This window comes from Phyllobates terribilis, unplaced genomic scaffold, assembly GCF_046119375.1.
Source record: "Phyllobates terribilis strain yellow unplaced genomic scaffold, ASM4611937v1 Scaffold_1240__1_contigs__length_345683, whole genome shotgun sequence".
NCBI lineage: Eukaryota > Metazoa > Chordata > Amphibia > Anura > Dendrobatidae > Phyllobates > Phyllobates terribilis.
Window position 1 is genome coordinate 25,558 of NW_027364000.1, and position 25,557 is coordinate 51,114.

Sequence of the window (25,557 nt, forward strand, 5' to 3'; positions counted from 1 at the left end):
CGTGTGTGATAGTAGTAGAGTTGTGTGTATGCAGGAGAGATGTGTGTATGTAGGAAAGAGGGTGGAAACTTATCAATGCTATAGGACCTATGCAAGAACCTAACATGATCAAATTTGACTCATGACAATACAGCTTTAAAAAATGCATTGGCAGCAATTGTACCGATCATCTACTTTCAATGAATTATCAGCAAATTGGTGAAAGTACACCTATTAAAAAAAAAATAACAGCCTCCTCCATATCCCCTCTAGCTGTCCTGTCCATCACCAAGATAGGTGCGTTTTCTGCCATTTTAGGTAGAAGTAATGTTCAACCAATTTGCTTCTAATTTAGACAAAGTAGTAGGAAAGTTTATCAAACAAACTCTACATATGAGCTCTATCTATTTTACAATACGTGTAATATGTATTCACAAAATGTCCATTTTCTATATGTGTGAACTTCACATCTTTTTTTTTTTTAGTAAGTTTTAGTGCATGATGAGGTGGTGTTTACCTATAGGATCCACCATCTCTTGGACTGGGCACCATTGATGGTATTTATTGGGCCCCACGTTCTTAAGTAAATCTCAATATTGCTTCAAAAAGGTAGCTATGCATATACAGTTTACAGACAGAATGTTAACATATTAAGCAAGAGTGTGACAACTTATCAGTGCTAAATGTGCCATAAAAAAACCCAGCATGTAAAATTCTTAGCTTTGACAAGTGACAACATATCTGGCAAAATGCATTGTAAACCAAATGTAATTTTTAGCTGCAGTAAATTTTAGACAATCAAAATGATGTTAAAATGTGTGTGTTTCTTACAGTCTAGAGGCTGCTTATTCTGATGGAGGAAAACACTGACAGCATCCTTCATGATCACTGAAAGAACTGTTCTCCTTTCTCCTGCCCCACACTGATCTATCTGATCAGTGCAGTGCAGGGGAGAAAGTCACCAGGACTTGCACGGATGTTGCGCATCCTGTGTAGCTGAAAAAACTTCTGCAAGACTAGCCCTTGGACCTCTTTATGAAAAGAAGAACGACACTCCTGATATGTGAGGTGGCATGGATAGGGTCCCAATCAAACAAAGTTGTTGATTAGCCATTGAACCTTTCAGGTCATGTGATCAGTCACATTCCTGGAAGGAATTTCAAGATGTGGTAATGTATACGATGGATGAGTGTACATATATATATATATATATATATATATATATAAGTGTTTGTGTGTGTGGAGCTGCATGAGTATATAAGAGAGCTGTTGGTGTATGTAAGAAAGCTGTGTACAAGTATGTAGCAAAACAGTGCGTGTATGTAACAGAGGTGTGAGTGCATACTTCAAAGCTGTAGAAAAGCTATATGTGTTAGAACTGTGTTTGTGTATGGAGGAGAGTTGTGTGTGTATTTCGGAAAATTGCGTGTGTGATAGTAGTAGAGTTGTGTGTATGCAGGAGAGATGTGTGTATGTAGGAAAGAGGGTGGAAACTTATCAATGCTATAGGACCTATGCAAGAACCTAACATGATCAAATTTGACTCATGACAATACAGCTTTAAAAAATGCATTGGCAGCAATTGTACCGATCATCTACTTTCAATGAATTATCAGCAAATTGGTGAAAGTACACCTATTAAAAAAAAAATAACAGCCTCCTCCATATCCCCTCTAGCTGTCCTGTCCATCACCAAGATAGGTGCGTTTTCTGCCATTTTAGGTAGAAGTAATGTTCAACCAATTTGCTTCTAATTTAGACAAAGTAGTAGGAAAGTTTATCAAACAAACTCTACATATGAGCTCTATCTATTTTACAATACGTGTAATATGTATTCACAAAATGTCCATTTTCTATATGTGTGAACTTCACATCTTTTTTTTTTTTAGTAAGTTTTAGTGCATGATGAGGTGGTGTTTACCTATAGGATCCACCATCTCTTGGACTGGGCACCATTGATGGTATTTATTGGGCCCCACGTTCTTAAGTAAATCTCAATATTGCTTCAAAAAGGTAGCTATGCATATACAGTTTACAGACAGAATGTTAACATATTAAGCAAGAGTGTGACAACTTATCAGTGCTAAATGTGCCATAAAAAAACCCAGCATGTAAAATTCTTAGCTTTGACAAGTGACAACATATCTGGCAAAATGCATTGTAAACCAAATGTTTAGCTGCAGTAAATTTTAGACAATCAAAATGATGTTAAAATGTGTGTGTTTCTTACAGTCTAGAGGCTGCTTATTCTGATGGAGGAAAACACTGACAGCATCCTTCATGATCACTGAAAGAACTGTTCTCCTTTCTCCTGCCCCACACTGATCTATCTGATCGGTGCAGTGCAGGGGAGAAAGTCACCAGGACTTGCACGGATGTTGCGCATCCTGTGTAGCTGAAAAAACTTCTGCAAGACTAGCCCTTGGACCTCTTTATGAAAAGAAGAACGACACTCCTGATATGTGAGGTGGCATGGATAGGGTCCCAATCAAACAAAGTTGTTGATTAGCCATTGAACCTTTCAGGTCATGTGATCAGTCACATTCCTGGAAGGAATTTCAAGATGTGGTAATGTATACGATGGATGAGTGTACATATATATATATATATATATATATATATATAAGTGTTTGTGTGTGTGGAGCTGCATGAGTATATAAGAGAGCTGTTGGTGTATGTAAGAAAGCTGTGTACAAGTATGTAGCAAAACAGTGCGTGTATGTAACAGAGGTGTGAGTGCATACTTCAAAGCTGTAGAAAAGCTATATGTGTTAGAACTGTGTTTGTGTATGGAGGAGAGTTGTGTGTGTATTTCGGAAAATTGCGTGTGTGATAGTAGTAGAGTTGTGTGTATGCAGGAGAGATGTGTGTATGTAGGAAAGAGGGTGGAAACTTATCAATGCTATAGGACCTATGCAAGAACCTAACATGATCAAATTTGACTCATGACAATACAGCTTTAAAAAATGCATTGGCAGCAATTGTACCGATCATCTACTTTCAATGAATTATCAGCAAATTGGTGAAAGTACACCTATTAAAAAAAAAATAACAGCCTCCTCCATATCCCCTCTAGCTGTCCTGTCCATCACCAAGATAGGTGCGTTTTCTGCCATTTTAGGTAGAAGTAATGTTCAACCAATTTGCTTCTAATTTAGACAAAGTAGTAGGAAAGTTTATCAAACAAACTCTACATATGAGCTCTATCTATTTTACAATACGTGTAATATGTATTCACAAAATGTCCATTTTCTATATGTGTGAACTTCACATCTTTTTTTTTTTTTAGTAAGTTTTAGTGCATGATGAGGTGGTGTTTACCTATAGGATCCACCATCTCTTGGACTGGGCACCATTGATGGTATTTATTGGGCCCCACGTTCTTAAGTAAATCTCAATATTGCTTCAAAAAGGTAGCTATGCATATACAGTTTACAGACAGAATGTTAACATATTAAGCAAGAGTGTGACAACTTATCAGTGCTAAATGTGCCATAAAAAAACCCAGCATGTAAAATTCTTAGCTTTGACAAGTGACAACATATCTGGCAAAATGCATTGTAAACCAAATGTAATTTTTAGCTGCAGTAAATTTTAGACAATCAAAATGATGTTAAAATGTGTGTGTTTCTTACAGTCTAGAGGCTGCTTATTCTGATGGAGGAAAACACTGACAGCATCCTTCATGATCACTGAAAGAACTGTTCTCCTTTCTCCTGCCCCACACTGATCTATCTGATCGGTGCAGTGCAGGGGAGAAAGTCACCAGGACTTGCACGGATGTTGCGCATCCTGTGTAGCTGAAAAAACTTCTGCAAGACTAGCCCTTGGACCTCTTTATGAAAAGAAGAACGACACTCCTGATATGTGAGGTGGCATGGATAGGGTCCCAATCAAACAAAGTTGTTGATTAGCCATTGAACCTTTCAGGTCATGTGATCAGTCACATTCCTGGAAGGAATTTCAAGATGTGGTAATGTATACGATGGATGAGTGTACATATATATATATATATATATATATATATAAGTGTTTGTGTGTGTGGAGCTGCATGAGTATATAAGAGAGCTGTTGGTGTATGTAAGAAAGCTGTGTACAAGTATGTAGCAAAACAGTGCGTGTATGTAACAGAGGTGTGAGTGCATACTTCAAAGCTGTAGAAAAGCTATATGTGTTAGAACTGTGTTTGTGTATGGAGGAGAGTTGTGTGTGTATTTCGGAAAATTGCGTGTGTGATAGTAGTAGAGTTGTGTGTATGCAGGAGAGATGTGTGTATGTAGGAAAGAGGGTGGAAACTTATCAATGCTATAGGACCTATGCAAGAACCTAACATGATCAAATTTGACTCATGACAATACAGCTTTAAAAAATGCATTGGCAGCAATTGTACCGATCATCTACTTTCAATGAATTATCAGCAAATTGGTGAAAGTACACCTATTAAAAAAAAAATAACAGCCTCCTCCATATCCCCTCTAGCTGTCCTGTCCATCACCAAGATAGGTGCGTTTTCTGCCATTTTAGGTAGAAGTAATGTTCAACCAATTTGCTTCTAATTTAGACAAAGTAGTAGGAAAGTTTATCAAACAAACTCTACATATGAGCTCTATCTATTTTACAATACGTGTAATATGTATTCACAAAATGTCCATTTTCTATATGTGTGAACTTCACATCTTTTTTTTTTTTAGTAAGTTTTAGTGCATGATGAGGTGGTGTTTACCTATAGGATCCACCATCTCTTGGACTGGGCACCATTGATGGTATTTATTGGGCCCCACGTTCTTAAGTAAATCTCAATATTGCTTCAAAAAGGTAGCTATGCATATACAGTTTACAGACAGAATGTTAACATATTAAGCAAGAGTGTGACAACTTATCAGTGCTAAATGTGCCATAAAAAAACCCAGCATGTAAAATTCTTAGCTTTGACAAGTGACAACATATCTGGCAAAATGCATTGTAAACCAAATGTAATTTTTAGCTGCAGTAAATTTTAGACAATCAAAATGATGTTAAAATGTGTGTGTTTCTTACAGTCTAGAGGCTGCTTATTCTGATGGAGGAAAACACTGACAGCATCCTTCATGATCACTGAAAGAACTGTTCTCCTTTCTCCTGCCCCACACTGATCTATCTGATCGGTGCAGTGCAGGGGAGAAAGTCACCAGGACTTGCACGGATGTTGCGCATCCTGTGTAGCTGAAAAAACTTCTGCAAGACTAGCCCTTGGACCTCTTTATGAAAAGAAGAACGACACTCCTGATATGTGAGGTGGCATGGATAGGGTCCCAATCAAACAAAGTTGTTGATTAGCCATTGAACCTTTCAGGTCATGTGATCAGTCACATTCCTGGAAGGAATTTCAAGATGTGGTAATGTATACGATGGATGAGTGTACATATATATATATATATATATATATATATATATATATAAGTGTTTGTGTGTGTGGAGCTGCATGAGTATATAAGAGAGCTGTTGGTGTATGTAAGAAAGCTGTGTACAAGTATGTAGCAAAACAGTGCGTGTATGTAACAGAGGTGTGAGTGCATACTTCAAAGCTGTAGAAAAGCTATATGTGTTAGAACTGTGTTTGTGTATGGAGGAGAGTTGTGTGTGTATTTCGGAAAATTGCGTGTGTGATAGTAGTAGAGTTGTGTGTATGCAGGAGAGATGTGTGTATGTAGGAAAGAGGGTGGAAACTTATCAATGCTATAGGACCTATGCAAGAACCTAACATGATCAAATTTGACTCATGACAATACAGCTTTAAAAAATGCATTGGCAGCAATTGTACCGATCATCTACTTTCAATGAATTATCAGCAAATTGGTGAAAGTACACCTATTAAAAAAAAAATAACAGCCTCCTCCATATCCCCTCTAGCTGTCCTGTCCATCACCAAGATAGGTGCGTTTTCTGCCATTTTAGGTAGAAGTAATGTTCAACCAATTTGCTTCTAATTTAGACAAAGTAGTAGGAAAGTTTATCAAACAAACTCTACATATGAGCTCTATCTATTTTACAATACGTGTAATATGTATTCACAAAATGTCCATTTTCTATATGTGTGAACTTCACATCTTTTTTTTTTTTTAGTAAGTTTTAGTGCATGATGAGGTGGTGTTTACCTATAGGATCCACCATCTCTTGGACTGGGCACCATTGATGGTATTTATTGGGCCCCACGTTCTTAAGTAAATCTCAATATTGCTTCAAAAAGGTAGCTATGCATATACAGTTTACAGACAGAATGTTAACATATTAAGCAAGAGTGTGACAACTTATCAGTGCTAAATGTGCCATAAAAAAACCCAGCATGTAAAATTCTTAGCTTTGACAAGTGACAACATATCTGGCAAAATGCATTGTAAACCAAATGTAATTTTTAGCTGCAGTAAATTTTAGACAATCAAAATGATGTTAAAATGTGTGTGTTTCTTACAGTCTAGAGGCTGCTTATTCTGATGGAGGAAAACACTGACAGCATCCTTCATGATCACTGAAAGAACTGTTCTCCTTTCTCCTGCCCCACACTGATCTATCTGATCGGTGCAGTGCAGGGGAGAAAGTCACCAGGACTTGCACGGATGTTGCGCATCCTGTGTAGCTGAAAAAACTTCTGCAAGACTAGCCCTTGGACCTCTTTATGAAAAGAAGAACGACACTCCTGATATGTGAGGTGGCATGGATAGGGTCCCAATCAAACAAAGTTGTTGATTAGCCATTGAACCTTTCAGGTCATGTGATCAGTCACATTCCTGGAAGGAATTTCAAGATGTGGTAATGTATACGATGGATGAGTGTACATATATATATATATATATATATATATATATATAAGTGTTTGTGTGTGTGGAGCTGCATGAGTATATAAGAGAGCTGTTGGTGTATGTAAGAAAGCTGTGTACAAGTATGTAGCAAAACAGTGCGTGTATGTAACAGAGGTGTGAGTGCATACTTCAAAGCTGTAGAAAAGCTATATGTGTTAGAACTGTGTTTGTGTATGGAGGAGAGTTGTGTGTGTATTTCGGAAAATTGCGTGTGTGATAGTAGTAGAGTTGTGTGTATGCAGGAGAGATGTGTGTATGTAGGAAAGAGGGTGGAAACTTATCAATGCTATAGGACCTATGCAAGAACCTAACATGATCAAATTTGACTCATGACAATACAGCTTTAAAAAATGCATTGGCAGCAATTGTACCGATCATCTACTTTCAATGAATTATCAGCAAATTGGTGAAAGTACACCTATTAAAAAAAAAATAACAGCCTCCTCCATATCCCCTCTAGCTGTCCTGTCCATCACCAAGATAGGTGCGTTTTCTGCCATTTTAGGTAGAAGTAATGTTCAACCAATTTGCTTCTAATTTAGACAAAGTAGTAGGAAAGTTTATCAAACAAACTCTACATATGAGCTCTATCTATTTTACAATACGTGTAATATGTATTCACAAAATGTCCATTTTCTATATGTGTGAACTTCACATCTTTTTTTTTTTTTAGTAAGTTTTAGTGCATGATGAGGTGGTGTTTACCTATAGGATCCACCATCTCTTGGACTGGGCACCATTGATGGTATTTATTGGGCCCCACGTTCTTAAGTAAATCTCAATATTGCTTCAAAAAGGTAGCTATGCATATACAGTTTACAGACAGAATGTTAACATATTAAGCAAGAGTGTGACAACTTATCAGTGCTAAATGTGCCATAAAAAAACCCAGCATGTAAAATTCTTAGCTTTGACAAGTGACAACATATCTGGCAAAATGCATTGTAAACCAAATGTAATTTTTAGCTGCAGTAAATTTTAGACAATCAAAATGATGTTAAAATGTGTGTGTTTCTTACAGTCTAGAGGCTGCTTATTCTGATGGAGGAAAACACTGACAGCATCCTTCATGATCACTGAAAGAACTGTTCTCCTTTCTCCTGCCCCACACTGATCTATCTGATCGGTGCAGTGCAGGGGAGAAAGTCACCAGGACTTGCACGGATGTTGCGCATCCTGTGTAGCTGAAAAAACTTCTGCAAGACTAGCCCTTGGACCTCTTTATGAAAAGAAGAACGACACTCCTGATATGTGAGGTGGCATGGATAGGGTCCCAATCAAACAAAGTTGTTGATTAGCCATTGAACCTTTCAGGTCATGTGATCAGTCACATTCCTGGAAGGAATTTCAAGATGTGGTAATGTATACGATGGATGAGTGTACATATATATATATATATATATATATATATATAAGTGTTTGTGTGTGTGGAGCTGCATGAGTATATAAGAGAGCTGTTGGTGTATGTAAGAAAGCTGTGTACAAGTATGTAGCAAAACAGTGCGTGTATGTAACAGAGGTGTGAGTGCATACTTCAAAGCTGTAGAAAAGCTATATGTGTTAGAACTGTGTTTGTGTATGGAGGAGAGTTGTGTGTGTATTTCGGAAAATTGCGTGTGTGATAGTAGTAGAGTTGTGTGTATGCAGGAGAGATGTGTGTATGTAGGAAAGAGGGTGGAAACTTATCAATGCTATAGGACCTATGCAAGAACCTAACATGATCAAATTTGACTCATGACAATACAGCTTTAAAAAATGCATTGGCAGCAATTGTACCGATCATCTACTTTCAATGAATTATCAGCAAATTGGTGAAAGTACACCTATTAAAAAAAAAATAACAGCCTCCTCCATATCCCCTCTAGCTGTCCTGTCCATCACCAAGATAGGTGCGTTTTCTGCCATTTTAGGTAGAAGTAATGTTCAACCAATTTGCTTCTAATTTAGACAAAGTAGTAGGAAAGTTTATCAAACAAACTCTACATATGAGCTCTATCTATTTTACAATACGTGTAATATGTATTCACAAAATGTCCATTTTCTATATGTGTGAACTTCACATCTTTTTTTTTTTTTAGTAAGTTTTAGTGCATGATGAGGTGGTGTTTACCTATAGGATCCACCATCTCTTGGACTGGGCACCATTGATGGTATTTATTGGGCCCCACGTTCTTAAGTAAATCTCAATATTGCTTCAAAAAGGTAGCTATGCATATACAGTTTACAGACAGAATGTTAACATATTAAGCAAGAGTGTGACAACTTATCAGTGCTAAATGTGCCATAAAAAAACCCAGCATGTAAAATTCTTAGCTTTGACAAGTGACAACATATCTGGCAAAATGCATTGTAAACCAAATGTAATTTTTAGCTGCAGTAAATTTTAGACAATCAAAATGATGTTAAAATGTGTGTGTTTCTTACAGTCTAGAGGCTGCTTATTCTGATGGAGGAAAACACTGACAGCATCCTTCATGATCACTGAAAGAACTGTTCTCCTTTCTCCTGCCCCACACTGATCTATCTGATCGGTGCAGTGCAGGGGAGAAAGTCACCAGGACTTGCACGGATGTTGCGCATCCTGTGTAGCTGAAAAAACTTCTGCAAGACTAGCCCTTGGACCTCTTTATGAAAAGAAGAACGACACTCCTGATATGTGAGGTGGCATGGATAGGGTCCCAATCAAACAAAGTTGTTGATTAGCCATTGAACCTTTCAGGTCATGTGATCAGTCACATTCCTGGAAGGAATTTCAAGATGTGGTAATGTATACGATGGATGAGTGTACATATATATATATATATATATATATATATATAAGTGTTTGTGTGTGTGGAGCTGCATGAGTATATAAGAGAGCTGTTGGTGTATGTAAGAAAGCTGTGTACAAGTATGTAGCAAAACAGTGCGTGTATGTAACAGAGGTGTGAGTGCATACTTCAAAGCTGTAGAAAAGCTATATGTGTTAGAACTGTGTTTGTGTATGGAGGAGAGTTGTGTGTGTATTTCGGAAAATTGCGTGTGTGATAGTAGTAGAGTTGTGTGTATGCAGGAGAGATGTGTGTATGTAGGAAAGAGGGTGGAAACTTATCAATGCTATAGGACCTATGCAAGAACCTAACATGATCAAATTTGACTCATGACAATACAGCTTTAAAAAATGCATTGGCAGCAATTGTACCGATCATCTACTTTCAATGAATTATCAGCAAATTGGTGAAAGTACACCTATTAAAAAAAAAATAACAGCCTCCTCCATATCCCCTCTAGCTGTCCTGTCCATCACCAAGATAGGTGCGTTTTCTGCCATTTTAGGTAGAAGTAATGTTCAACCAATTTGCTTCTAATTTAGACAAAGTAGTAGGAAAGTTTATCAAACAAACTCTACATATGAGCTCTATCTATTTTACAATACGTGTAATATGTATTCACAAAATGTCCATTTTCTATATGTGTGAACTTCACATCTTTTTTTTTTTTTAGTAAGTTTTAGTGCATGATGAGGTGGTGTTTACCTATAGGATCCACCATCTCTTGGACTGGGCACCATTGATGGTATTTATTGGGCCCCACGTTCTTAAGTAAATCTCAATATTGCTTCAAAAAGGTAGCTATGCATATACAGTTTACAGACAGAATGTTAACATATTAAGCAAGAGTGTGACAACTTATCAGTGCTAAATGTGCCATAAAAAAACCCAGCATGTAAAATTCTTAGCTTTGACAAGTGACAACATATCTGGCAAAATGCATTGTAAACCAAATGTAATTTTTAGCTGCAGTAAATTTTAGACAATCAAAATGATGTTAAAATGTGTGTGTTTCTTACAGTCTAGAGGCTGCTTATTCTGATGGAGGAAAACATGACAGCATCCTTCATGATCACTGAAAGAACTGTTCTCCTTTCTCCTGCCCCACACTGATCTATCTGATCGGTGCAGTGCAGGGGAGAAAGTCACCAGGACTTGCACGGATGTTGCGCATCCTGTGTAGCTGAAAAAACTTCTGCAAGACTAGCCCTTGGACCTCTTTATGAAAAGAAGAACGACACTCCTGATATGTGAGGTGGCATGGATAGGGTCCCAATCAAACAAAGTTGTTGATTAGCCATTGAACCTTTCAGGTCATGTGATCAGTCACATTCCTGGAAGGAATTTCAAGATGTGGTAATGTATACGATGGATGAGTGTACATATATATATATATATATATATATATATAAGTGTTTGTGTGTGTGGAGCTGCATGAGTATATAAGAGAGCTGTTGGTGTATGTAAGAAAGCTGTGTACAAGTATGTAGCAAAACAGTGCGTGTATGTAACAGAGGTGTGAGTGCATACTTCAAAGCTGTAGAAAAGCTATATGTGTTAGAACTGTGTTTGTGTATGGAGGAGAGTTGTGTGTGTATTTCGGAAAATTGCGTGTGTGATAGTAGTAGAGTTGTGTGTATGCAGGAGAGATGTGTGTATGTAGGAAAGAGGGTGGAAACTTATCAATGCTATAGGACCTATGCAAGAACCTAACATGATCAAATTTGACTCATGACAATACAGCTTTAAAAAATGCATTGGCAGCAATTGTACCGATCATCTACTTTCAATGAATTATCAGCAAATTGGTGAAAGTACACCTATTAAAAAAAAAATAACAGCCTCCTCCATATCCCCTCTAGCTGTCCTGTCCATCACCAAGATAGGTGCGTTTTCTGCCATTTTAGGTAGAAGTAATGTTCAACCAATTTGCTTCTAATTTAGACAAAGTAGTAGGAAAGTTTATCAAACAAACTCTACATATGAGCTCTATCTATTTTACAATACGTGTAATATGTATTCACAAAATGTCCATTTTCTATATGTGTGAACTTCACATCTTTTTTTTTTTTTAGTAAGTTTTAGTGCATGATGAGGTGGTGTTTACCTATAGGATCCACCATCTCTTGGACTGGGCACCATTGATGGTATTTATTGGGCCCCACGTTCTTAAGTAAATCTCAATATTGCTTCAAAAAGGTAGCTATGCATATACAGTTTACAGACAGAATGTTAACATATTAAGCAAGAGTGTGACAACTTATCAGTGCTAAATGTGCCATAAAAAAACCCAGCATGTAAAATTCTTAGCTTTGACAAGTGACAACATATCTGGCAAAATGCATTGTAAACCAAATGTAATTTTTAGCTGCAGTAAATTTTAGACAATCAAAATGATGTTAAAATGTGTGTGTTTCTTACAGTCTAGAGGCTGCTTATTCTGATGGAGGAAAACACTGACAGCATCCTTCATGATCACTGAAAGAACTGTTCTCCTTTCTCCTGCCCCACACTGATCTATCTGATCGGTGCAGTGCAGGGGAGAAAGTCACCAGGACTTGCACGGATGTTGCGCATCCTGTGTAGCTGAAAAAACTTCTGCAAGACTAGCCCTTGGACCTCTTTATGAAAAGAAGAACGACACTCCTGATATGTGAGGTGGCATGGATAGGGTCCCAATCAAACAAAGTTGTTGATTAGCCATTGAACCTTTCAGGTCATGTGATCAGTCACATTCCTGGAAGGAATTTCAAGATGTGGTAATGTATACGATGGATGAGTGTACATATATATATATATATATATATATATATATAAGTGTTTGTGTGTGTGGAGCTGCATGAGTATATAAGAGAGCTGTTGGTGTATGTAAGAAAGCTGTGTACAAGTATGTAGCAAAACAGTGCGTGTATGTAACAGAGGTGTGAGTGCATACTTCAAAGCTGTAGAAAAGCTATATGTGTTAGAACTGTGTTTGTGTATGGAGGAGAGTTGTGTGTGTATTTCGGAAAATTGCGTGTGTGATAGTAGTAGAGTTGTGTGTATGCAGGAGAGATGTGTGTATGTAGGAAAGAGGGTGGAAACTTATCAATGCTATAGGACCTATGCAAGAACCTAACATGATCAAATTTGACTCATGACAATACAGCTTTAAAAAATGCATTGGCAGCAATTGTACCGATCATCTACTTTCAATGAATTATCAGCAAATTGGTGAAAGTACACCTATTAAAAAAAAAATAACAGCCTCCTCCATATCCCCTCTAGCTGTCCTGTCCATCACCAAGATAGGTGCGTTTTCTGCCATTTTAGGTAGAAGTAATGTTCAACCAATTTGCTTCTAATTTAGACAAAGTAGTAGGAAAGTTTATCAAACAAACTCTACATATGAGCTCTATCTATTTTACAATACGTGTAATATGTATTCACAAAATGTCCATTTTCTATATGTGTGAACTTCACATCTTTTTTTTTTTTTAGTAAGTTTTAGTGCATGATGAGGTGGTGTTTACCTATAGGATCCACCATCTCTTGGACTGGGCACCATTGATGGTATTTATTGGGCCCCACGTTCTTAAGTAAATCTCAATATTGCTTCAAAAAGGTAGCTATGCATATACAGTTTACAGACAGAATGTTAACATATTAAGCAAGAGTGTGACAACTTATCAGTGCTAAATGTGCCATAAAAAAACCCAGCATGTAAAATTCTTAGCTTTGACAAGTGACAACATATCTGGCAAAATGCATTGTAAACCAAATGTAATTTTTAGCTGCAGTAAATTTTAGACAATCAAAATGATGTTAAAATGTGTGTGTTTCTTACAGTCTAGAGGCTGCTTATTCTGATGGAGGAAAACACTGACAGCATCCTTCATGATCACTGAAAGAACTGTTCTCCTTTCTCCTGCCCCACACTGATCTATCTGATCGGTGCAGTGCAGGGGAGAAAGTCACCAGGACTTGCACGGATGTTGCGCATCCTGTGTAGCTGAAAAAACTTCTGCAAGACTAGCCCTTGGACCTCTTTATGAAAAGAAGAACGACACTCCTGATATGTGAGGTGGCATGGATAGGGTCCCAATCAAACAAAGTTGTTGATTAGCCATTGAACCTTTCAGGTCATGTGATCAGTCACATTCCTGGAAGGAATTTCAAGATGTGGTAATGTATACGATGGATGAGTGTACATATATATATATATATATATATATATATATATATATAAGTGTTTGTGTGTGTGGAGCTGCATGAGTATATAAGAGAGCTGTTGGTGTATGTAAGAAAGCTGTGTACAAGTATGTAGCAAAACAGTGCGTGTATGTAACAGAGGTGTGAGTGCATACTTCAAAGCTGTAGAAAAGCTATATGTGTTAGAACTGTGTTTGTGTATGGAGGAGAGTTGTGTGTGTATTTCGGAAAATTGCGTGTGTGATAGTAGTAGAGTTGTGTGTATGCAGGAGAGATGTGTGTATGTAGGAAAGAGGGTGGAAACTTATCAATGCTATAGGACCTATGCAAGAACCTAACATGATCAAATTTGACTCATGACAATACAGCTTTAAAAAATGCATTGGCAGCAATTGTACCGATCATCTACTTTCAATGAATTATCAGCAAATTGGTGAAAGTACACCTATTAAAAAAAAAATAACAGCCTCCTCCATATCCCCTCTAGCTGTCCTGTCCATCACCAAGATAGGTGCGTTTTCTGCCATTTTAGGTAGAAGTAATGTTCAACCAATTTGCTTCTAATTTAGACAAAGTAGTAGGAAAGTTTATCAAACAAACTCTACATATGAGCTCTATCTATTTTACAATACGTGTAATATGTATTCACAAAATGTCCATTTTCTATATGTGTGAACTTCACATCTTTTTTTTTTTTTAGTAAGTTTTAGTGCATGATGAGGTGGTGTTTACCTATAGGATCCACCATCTCTTGGACTGGGCACCATTGATGGTATTTATTGGGCCCCACGTTCTTAAGTAAATCTCAATATTGCTTCAAAAAGGTAGCTATGCATATACAGTTTACAGACAGAATGTTAACATATTAAGCAAGAGTGTGACAACTTATCAGTGCTAAATGTGCCATAAAAAAACCCAGCATGTAAAATTCTTAGCTTTGACAAGTGACAACATATCTGGCAAAATGCATTGTAAACCAAATGTAATTTTTAGCTGCAGTAAATTTTAGACAATCAAAATGATGTTAAAATGTGTGTGTTTCTTACAGTCTAGAGGCTGCTTATTCTGATGGAGGAAAACACTGACAGCATCCTTCATGATCACTGAAAGAACTGTTCTCCTTTCTCCTGCCCCACACTGATCTATCTGATCGGTGCAGTGCAGGGGAGAAAGTCACCAGGACTTGCACGGATGTTGCGCATCCTGTGTAGCTGAAAAAACTTCTGCAAGACTAGCCCTTGGACCTCTTTATGAAAAGAAGAATGACACTCCTGATATGTGAGGTGGCATGGATAGGGTCCCAATCAAACAAAGTTGTTGATTAGCCATTGAACCTTTCAGGTCATGTGATCAGTCACATTCCTGGAAGGAATTTCAAGATGTGGTAATGTATACGATGGATGAGTGTACATATATATATATATATATATATATATAAGTGTTTGTGTGTGTGGAGCTGCATGAGTATATAAGAGAGCTGTTGGTGTATGTAAGAAAGCTGTGTACAAGTATGTAGCAAAACAGTGCGTGTATGTAACAGAGGTGTGAGTGCATACTTCAAAGCTGTAGAAAAGCTATATGTGTTAGAACTGTGTTTGTGTATGGAGGAGAGTTGTGTGTGTATTTCGGAAAATTGCGTGTGTGATAGTAGTAGAGTTGTGTGTATGCAGGAGAGATGTGTGTATGTAGGAAAGAGGGTGGAAACTTATCAATGCTATAGGACCTATGCAAGAACCTAACATGATCAAATTTGACTCATGACAATACAGCTTTAAAAAATGCATTGGCAGCAATTGTACCGATCATCTACTTTCAATGAATTATCAGCAAATTGGTGAAAGTACACCTATTAAAAAAAAAATAACAGCCTCCTCCATATCCCCTCTAGCTGTCCTGTCCATCACCAAGATAGGTGCGTTTTCTGCCATTTTAGGTAGAAGTAATGTTCAACCAATTTGCTTCTAATTTAGACAAAGTAGTAGGAAAGTTTATCAAACAAACTCTACATATGAGCTCTATCTATTTTACAATACGTGTAATATGTATTCACAAAATGTCCATTTTCTATATGTGTGAACTTCACATCTTTTTTTTTTTTTAGTAAGTTTTAGTGCATGATGAGGTGGTGTTTACCTATAGGATCCACCATCTCTTGGACTGGGCACCATTGATGGTATTTATTGGGCCCCACGTTCTTAAGTAAATCTCAATATTGCTTCAAAAAGGTAGCTATGCATATACAGTTTACAGACAGAATGTTAACATATTAAGCAAGAGTGTGACAACTTATCAGTGCTAAATGTGCCATAAAAAAACCCAGCATGTAAAATTCTTAGCTTTGACAAGTGACAACATATCTGGCAAAATGCATTGTAAACCAAATGTAATTTTTAGCTGCAGTAAATTTTAGACAATCAAAATGATGTTAAAATGTGTGTGTTTCTTACAGTCTAGAGGCTGCTTATTCTGATGGAGGAAAACACTGACAGCATCCTTCATGATCACTGAAAGAACTGTTCTCCTTTCTCCTGCCCCACACTGATCTATCTGATCGGTGCAGTGCAGGGGAGAAAGTCACCAGGACTTGCACGGATGTTGCGCATCCTGTGTAGCTGAAAAAACTTCTGCAAGACTAGCCCTTGGACCTCTTTATGAAAAGAAGAACGACACTCCTGATATGTGAGGTGGCATGGATAGGGTCCCAATCAAACAAAGTTGTTGATTAGCCATTGAACCTTTCAGGTCATGTGATCAGTCACATTCCTGGAAGGAATTTCAAGATGTGGTAATGTATACGATGGATGAGTGTACATATATATATATATATATATATATATATATAAGTGTTTGTGTGTGTGGAGCTGCATGAGTATATAAGAGAGCTGTTGGTGTATGTAAGAAAGCTGTGTACAAGTATGTAGCAAAACAGTGCGTGTATGTAACAGAGGTGTGAGTGCATACTTCAAAGCTGTAGAAAAACTATATGTGTTAGAACTGTGTTTGTGTATGGAGGAGAGTTGTGTGTGTATTTCGGAAAATTGCGTGTGTGATAGTAGTAGAGTTGTGTGTATGCAGGAGAGATGTGTGTATGTAGGAAAGAGGGTGGAAACTTATCAATGCTATAGGACCTATGCAAGAACCTAACATGATCAAATTTGACTCATGACAATACAGCTTTAAAAAATGCATTGGCAGCAATTGTACCGATCATCTACTTTCAATGAATTATCAGCAAATTGGTGAAAGTACACCTATTAAAAAAAAAATAACAGCCTCCTCCATATCCCCTCTAGCTGTCCTGTCCATCACCAAGATAGGTGCGTTTTCTGCCATTTTAGGTAGAAGTAATGTTCAACCAATTTGCTTCTAATTTAGACAAAGTAGTAGGAAAGTTTATCAAACAAACTCTACATATGAGCTCTATCTATTTTACAATACGTGTAATATGTATTCACAAAATGTCCATTTTCTATATGTGTGAACTTCACATCTTTTTTTTTTTTTAGTAAGTTTTAGTGCATGATGAGGTGGTGTTTACCTATAGGATCCACCATCTCTTGGACTGGGCACCATTGATGGTATTTATTGGGCCCCACGTTCTTAAGTAAATCTCAATATTGCTTCAAAAAGGTAGCTATGCATATACAGTTTACAGACAGAATGTTAACATATTAAGCAAGAGTGTGACAACTTATCAGTGCTAAATGTGCCATAAAAAAACCCAGCATGTAAAATTCTTAGCTTTGACAAGTGACAACATATCTGGCAAAATGCATTGTAAACCAAATGTAATTTTTAGCTGCAGTAAATTTTAGACAATCAAAATGATGTTAAAATGTGTGTGTTTCTTACAGTCTAGAGGCTGCTTATTCTGATGGAGGAAAACACTGACAGCATCCTTCATGATCACTGAAAGAACTGTTCTCCTTTCTCCTGCCCCACACTGATCTATCTGATCGGTGCAGTGCAGGGGAGAAAGTCACCAGGACTTGCACGGATGTTGCGCATCCTGTGTAGCTGAAAAAACTTCTGCAAGACTAGCCCTTGGACCTCTTTATGAAAAGAAGAACGACACTCCTGATATGTGAGGTGGCATGGATAGGGTCCCAATCAAACAAAGTTGTTGATTAGCCATTGAACCTTTCAGGTCATGTGATCAGTCACATTCCTGGAAGGAATTTCAAGATGTGGTAATGTATACGATGGATGAGTGTACATATATATATATATATATATAAGTGTTTGTGTGTGTGGAGCTGCATGAGTATATAAGAGAGCTGTTGGTGTATGTAAGAAAGCTGTGTACAAGTATGTAGCAAAACAGTGCGTGTATGTAACAGAGGTGTGAGTGCATACTTCAAAGCTGTAGAAAAGCTATATGTGTTAGAACTGTGTTTGTGTATGGAGGAGAGTTGTGTGTGTATTTCGGAAAATTGCGTGTGTGATAGTAGTAGAGTTGTGTGTATGCAGGAGAGATGTGTGTATGTAGGAAAGAGGGTGGAAACTTATCAATGCTATAGGACCTATGCAAGAACCTAACATGATCAAATTTGACTCATGACAATACAGCTTTAAAAAATGCATTGGCAGCAATTGTACCGATCATCTACTTTCAATGAATTATCAGCAAATTGGTGAAAGTACACCTATTAAAAAAAAAATAACAGCCTCCTCCATATCCCCTCTAGCTGTCCTGTCCATCACCAAGATAGGTGCGTTTTCTGCCATTTTAGGTAGAAGTAATGTTCAACCAATTTGCTTCTAATTTAGACAAAGTAGTAGGAAAGTTTATCAAACAAACTCTACATATGAGCTCTATCTATTTTACAATACGTGTAATATGTATTCACAAAATGTCCATTTTCTATATGTGTGAACTTCACATCTTTTCTTTTTTTTAGTAAGTTTTAGTGCATGATGAGGTGGTGTTTACCTATAGGATCCACCATCTCTTGGACTGGGCACCATTGATGGTATTTATTGGGCCCCACGTTCTTAAGTAAATCTCAATATTGCTTCAAAAAGGTAGCTATGCATATACAGTTTACAGACAGAATGTTAACATATTAAGCAAGAGTGTGACAACTTATCAGTGCTAAATGTGCCATAAAAAAACCCAGCATGTAAAATTCTTAGCTTTGACAAGTGACAACATATCTGGCAAAATGCATTGTAAACCAAATGTAATTTTTAGCTGCAGTAAATTTTAGACAATCAAAATGATGTTAAAATGTGTGTGTTTCTTACAGTCTAGAGGCTGCTTATTCTGATGGAGGAAAACATGACAGCATCCTTCATGATCACTGAAAGAACTGTTCTCCTTTCTCCTGCCCCACACTGATCTATCTGATCGGTGCAGTGCAGGGGAGAAAGTCACCAGGACTTGCACGGATGTTGCGCATCCTGTGTAGCTGAAAAAACTTCTGCAAGACTAGCCCTTGGACCTCTTTATGAAAAGAAGAACGACACTCCTGATATGTGAGGTGGCATGGATAGGGTCCCAATCAAACAAAGTTGTTGATTAGCCATTGAACCTTTCAGGTCATGTGATCAGTCACATTCCTGGAAGGAATTTCAAGATGTGGTAATGTATACGATGGATGAGTGTACATATATATATATATATATATATATATAAGTGTTTGTGTGTGTGGAGCTGCATGAGTATATAAGAGAGCTGTTGGTGTATGTAAGAAAGCTGTGTACAAGTATGTAGCAAAACAGTGCGTGTATGTAACAGAGGTGTGAGTGCATACTTCAAAGCTGTAGAAAAGCTATATGTGTTAGAACTGTGTTTGTGTATGGAGGAGAGTTGTGTGTGTATTTCGGAAAATTGCGTGTGTGATAGTAGTAGAGTTGTGTGTATGCAGGAGAGATGTGTGTATGTAGGAAAGAGGGTGGAAACTTATCAATGCTATAGGACCTATGCAAGAACCTAACATGATCAAATTTGACTCATGACAATACAGCTTTAAAAAATGCATTGGCAGCAATTGTACCGATCATCTACTTTCAATGAATTATCAGCAAATTGGTGAAAGTACACCTATTAAAAAAAAAATAACAGCCTCCTCCATATCCCCTCTAGCTGTCCTGTCCATCACCAAGATAGGTGCGTTTTCTGCCATTTTAGGTAGAAGTAATGTTCAACCAATTTGCTTCTAATTTAGACAAAGTAGTAGGAAAGTTTATCAAACAAACTCTACATATGAGCTCTATCTATTTTACAATACGTGTAATATGTATTCACAAAATGTCCATTTTCTATATGTGTGAACTTCACATCTTTTTTTTTTTTTAGTAAGTTTTAGTGCATGATGAGGTGGTGTTTACCTATAGGATCCACCATCTCTTGGACTGGGCACCATTGATGGTATTTATTGGGCCCCACGTTCTTAAGTAAATCTCAATATTGCTTCAAAAAGGTAGCTATGCATATACAGTTTACAGACAGAATGTTAACATATTAAGCAAGAGTGTGACAACTTATCAGTGCTAAATGTGCCATAAAAAAACCCAGCATGTAAAATTCTTAGCTTTGACAAGTGACAACATATCTGGCAAAATGCATTGTAAACCAAATGTAATTTTTAGCTGCAGTAAATTTTAGACAATCAAAATGATGTTAAAATGTGTGTGTTTCTTACAGTCTAGAGGCTGCTTATTCTGATGGAGGAAAACACTGACAGCATCCTTCATGATCACTGAAAGAACTGTTCTCCTTTCTCCTGCCCCACACTGATCTATCTGATCGGTGCAGTGCAGGGGAGAAAGTCACCAGGACTTGCACGGATGTTGCGCATCCTGTGTAGCTGAAAAAACTTCTGCAAGACTAGCCCTTGGACCTCTTTATGAAAAGAAGAACGACACTCCTGATATGTGAGGTGGCATGGATAGGGTCCCAATCAAACAAAGTTGTTGATTAGCCATTGAACCTTTCAGGTCATGTGATCAGTCACATTCCTGGAAGGAATTTCAAGATGTGGTAATGTATACGATGGATGAGTGTACATATATATATATATATATATAAGTGTTTGTGTGTGTGGAGCTGCATGAGTATATAAGAGAGCTGTTGGTGTATGTAAGAAAGCTGTGTACAAGTATGTAGCAAAACAGTGCGTGTATGTAACAGAGGTGTGAGTGCATACTTCAAAGCTGTAGAAAAGCTATATGTGTTAGAACTGTGTTTGTGTATGGAGGAGAGTTGTGTGTGTATTTCGGAAAATTGCGTGTGTGATAGTAGTAGAGTTGTGTGTATGCAGGAGAGATGTGTGTATGTAGGAAAGAGGGTGGAAACTTATCAATGCTATAGGACCTATGCAAGAACCTAACATGATCAAATTTGACTCATGACAATACAGCTTTAAAAAATGCATTGGCAGCAATTGTACCGATCATCTACTTTCAATGAATTATCAGCAAATTGGTGAAAGTACACCTATTAAAAAAAAAATAACAGCCTCCTCCATATCCCCTCTAGCTGTCCTGTCCATCACCAAGATAGGTGCGTTTTCTGCCATTTTAGGTAGAAGTAATGTTCAACCAATTTGCTTCTAATTTAGACAAAGTAGTAGGAAAGTTTATCAAACAAACTCTACATATGAGCTCTATCTATTTTACAATACGTGTAATATGTATTCACAAAATGTCCATTTTCTATATGTGTGAACTTCACATCTTTTCTTTTTTTTAGTAAGTTTTAGTGCATGATGAGGTGGTGTTTACCTATAGGATCCACCATCTCTTGGACTGGGCACCATTGATGGTATTTATTGGGCCCCACGTTCTTAAGTAAATCTCAATATTGCTTCAAAAAGGTAGCTATGCATATACAGTTTACAGACAGAATGTTAACATATTAAGCAAGAGTGTGACAACTTATCAGTGCTAAATGTGCCATAAAAAAACCCAGCATGTAAAATTCTTAGCTTTGACAAGTGACAACATATCTGGCAAAATGCATTGTAAACCAAATGTAATTTTTAGCTGCAGTAAATTTTAGACAATCAAAATGATGTTAAAATGTGTGTGTTTCTTACAGTCTAGAGGCTGCTTATTCTGATGGAGGAAAACATGACAGCATCCTTCATGATCACTGAAAGAACTGTTCTCCTTTCTCCTGCCCCACACTGATCTATCTGATCGGTGCAGTGCAGGGGAGAAAGTCACCAGGACTTGCACGGATGTTGCGCATCCTGTGTAGCTGAAAAAACTTCTGCAAGACTAGCCCTTGGACCTCTTTATGAAAAGAAGAACGACACTCCTGATATGTGAGGTGGCATGGATAGGGTCCCAATCAAACAAAGTTGTTGATTAGCCATTGAACCTTTCAGGTCATGTGATCAGTCACATTCCTGGAAGGAATTTCAAGATGTGGTAATGTATACGATGGATGAGTGTACATATATATATATATATATATATATATATATAAGTGTTTGTGTGTGTGGAGCTGCATGAGTATATAAGAGAGCTGTTGGTGTATGTAAGAAAGCTGTGTACAAGTATGTAGCAAAACAGTGCGTGTATGTAACAGAGGTGTGAGTGCATACTTCAAAGCTGTAGAAAAACTATATGTGTTAGAACTGTGTTTGTGTATGGAGGAGAGTTGTGTGTGTATTTCGGAAAATTGCGTGTGTGATAGTAGTAGAGTTGTGTGTATGCAGGAGAGATGTGTGTATGTAGGAAAGAGGGTGGAAACTTATCAATGCTATAGGACCTATGCAAGAACCTAACATGATCAAATTTGACTCATGACAATACAGCTTTAAAAAATGCATTGGCAGCAATTGTACCGATCATCTACTTTCAATGAATTATCAGCAAATTGGTGAAAGTACACCTATTAAAAAAAAAATAACAGCCTCCTCCATATCCCCTCTAGCTGTCCTGTCCATCACCAAGATAGGTGCGTTTTCTGCCATTTTAGGTAGAAGTAATGTTCAACCAATTTGCTTCTAATTTAGACAAAGTAGTAGGAAAGTTTATCAAACAAACTCTACATATGAGCTCTATCTATTTTACAATACGTGTAATATGTATTCACAAAATGTCCATTTTCTATATGTGTGAACTTCACATCTTTTTTTTTTTTTAGTAAGTTTTAGTGCATGATGAGGTGGTGTTTACCTATAGGATCCACCATCTCTTGGACTGGGCACCATTGATGGTATTTATTGGGCCCCACGTTCTTAAGTAAATCTCAATATTGCTTCAAAAAGGTAGCTATGCATATACAGTTTACAGACAGAATGTTAACATATTAAGCAAGAGTGTGACAACTTATCAGTGCTAAATGTGCCATAAAAAAACCCAGCATGTAAAATTCTTAGCTTTGACAAGTGACAACATATCTGGCAAAATGCATTGTAAACCAAATGTAATTTTTAGCTGCAGTAAATTTTAGACAATCAAAATGATGTTAAAATGTGTGTGTTTCTTACAGTCTAGAGGCTGCTTATTCTGATGGAGGAAAACACTGACAGCATCCTTCATGATCACTGAAAGAACTGTTCTCCTTTCTCCTGCCCCACACTGATCTATCTGATCGGTGCAGTGCAGGGGAGAAAGTCACCAGGACTTGCACGGATGTTGCGCATCCTGTGTAGCTGAAAAAACTTCTGCAAGACTAGCCCTTGGACCTCTTTATGAAAAGAAGAACGACACTCCTGATATGTGAGGTGGCATGGATAGGGTCCCAATCAAACAAAGTTGTTGATTAGCCATTGAACCTTTCAGGTCATGTGATCAGTCACATTCCTGGAAGGAATTTCAAGATGTGGTAATGTATACGATGGATGAGTGTACATATATATATATATATATATAAGTGTTTGTGTGTGTGGAGCTGCATGAGTATATAAGAGAGCTGTTGGTGTATGTAAGAAAGCTGTGTACAAGTATGTAGCAAAACAGTGCGTGTATGTAACAGAGGTGTGAGTGCATACTTCAAAGCTGTAGAAAAGCTATATGTGTTAGAACTGTGTTTGTGTATGGAGGAGAGTTGTGTGTGTATTTCGGAAAATTGCGTGTGTGATAGTAGTAGAGTTGTGTGTATGCAGGAGAGATGTGTGTATGTAGGAAAGAGGGTGGAAACTTATCAATGCTATAGGACCTATGCAAGAACCTAACATGATCAAATTTGACTCATGACAATACAGCTTTAAAAAATGCATTGGCAGCAATTGTACCGATCATCTACTTTCAATGAATTATCAGCAAATTGGTGAAAGTACACCTATTAAAAAAAAAATAACAGCCTCCTCCATATCCCCTCTAGCTGTCCTGTCCATCACCAAGATAGGTGCGTTTTCTGCCATTTTAGGTAGAAGTAATGTTCAACCAATTTGCTTCTAATTTAGACAAAGTAGTAGGAAAGTTTATCAAACAAACTCTACATATGAGCTCTATCTATTTTACAATACGTGTAATATGTATTCACAAAATGTCCATTTTCTATATGTGTGAACTTCACATCTTTTCTTTTTTTTAGTAAGTTTTAGTGCATGATGAGGTGGTGTTTACCTATAGGATCCACCATCTCTTGGACTGGGCACCATTGATGGTATTTATTGGGCCCCACGTTCTTAAGTAAATCTCAATATTGCTTCAAAAAGGTAGCTATGCATATACAGTTTACAGACAGAATGTTAACATATTAAGCAAGAGTGTGACAACTTATCAGTGCTAAATGTGCCATAAAAAAACCCAGCATGTAAAATTCTTAGCTTTGACAAGTGACAACATATCTGGCAAAATGCATTGTAAACCAAATGTAATTTTTAGCTGCAGTAAATTTTAGACAATCAAAATGATGTTAAAATGTGTGTGTTTCTTACAGTCTAGAGGCTGCTTATTCTGATGGAGGAAAACATGACAGCATCCTTCATGATCACTGAAAGAACTGTTCTCCTTTCTCCTGCCCCACACTGATCTATCTGATCGGTGCAGTGCAGGGGAGAAAGTCACCAGGACTTGCACGGATGTTGCGCATCCTGTGTAGCTGAAAAAACTTCTGCAAGACTAGCCCTTGGACCTCTTTATGAAAAGAAGAACGACACTCCTGATATGTGAGGTGGCATGGATAGGGTCCCAATCAAACAAAGTTGTTGATTAGCCATTGAACCTTTCAGGTCATGTGATCAGTCACATTCCTGGAAGGAATTTCAAGATGTGGTAATGTATACGATGGATGAGTGTACATATATATATATATATATATATATATATAAGTGTTTGTGTGTGTGGAGCTGCATGAGTATATAAGAGAGCTGTTGGTGTATGTAAGAAAGCTGTGTACAAGTATGTAGCAAAACAGTGCGTGTATGTAACAGAGGTGTGAGTGCATACTTCAAAGCTGTAGAAAAGCTATATGTGTTAGAACTGTGTTTGTGTATGGAGGAGAGTTGTGTGTGTATTTCGGAAAATTGCGTGTGTGATAGTAGTAGAGTTGTGTGTATGCAGGAGAGATGTGTGTATGTAGGAAAGAGGGTGGAAACTTATCAATGCTATAGGACCTATGCAAGAACCTAACATGATCAAATTTGACTCATGACAATACAGCTTTAAAAAATGCATTGGCAGCAATTGTACCGATCATCTACTTTCAATGAATTATCAGCAAATTGGTGAAAGTACACCTATTAAAAAAAAAATAACAGCCTCCTCCATATCCCCTCTAGCTGTCCTGTCCATCACCAAGATAGGTGCGTTTTCTGCCATTTTAGGTAGAAGTAATG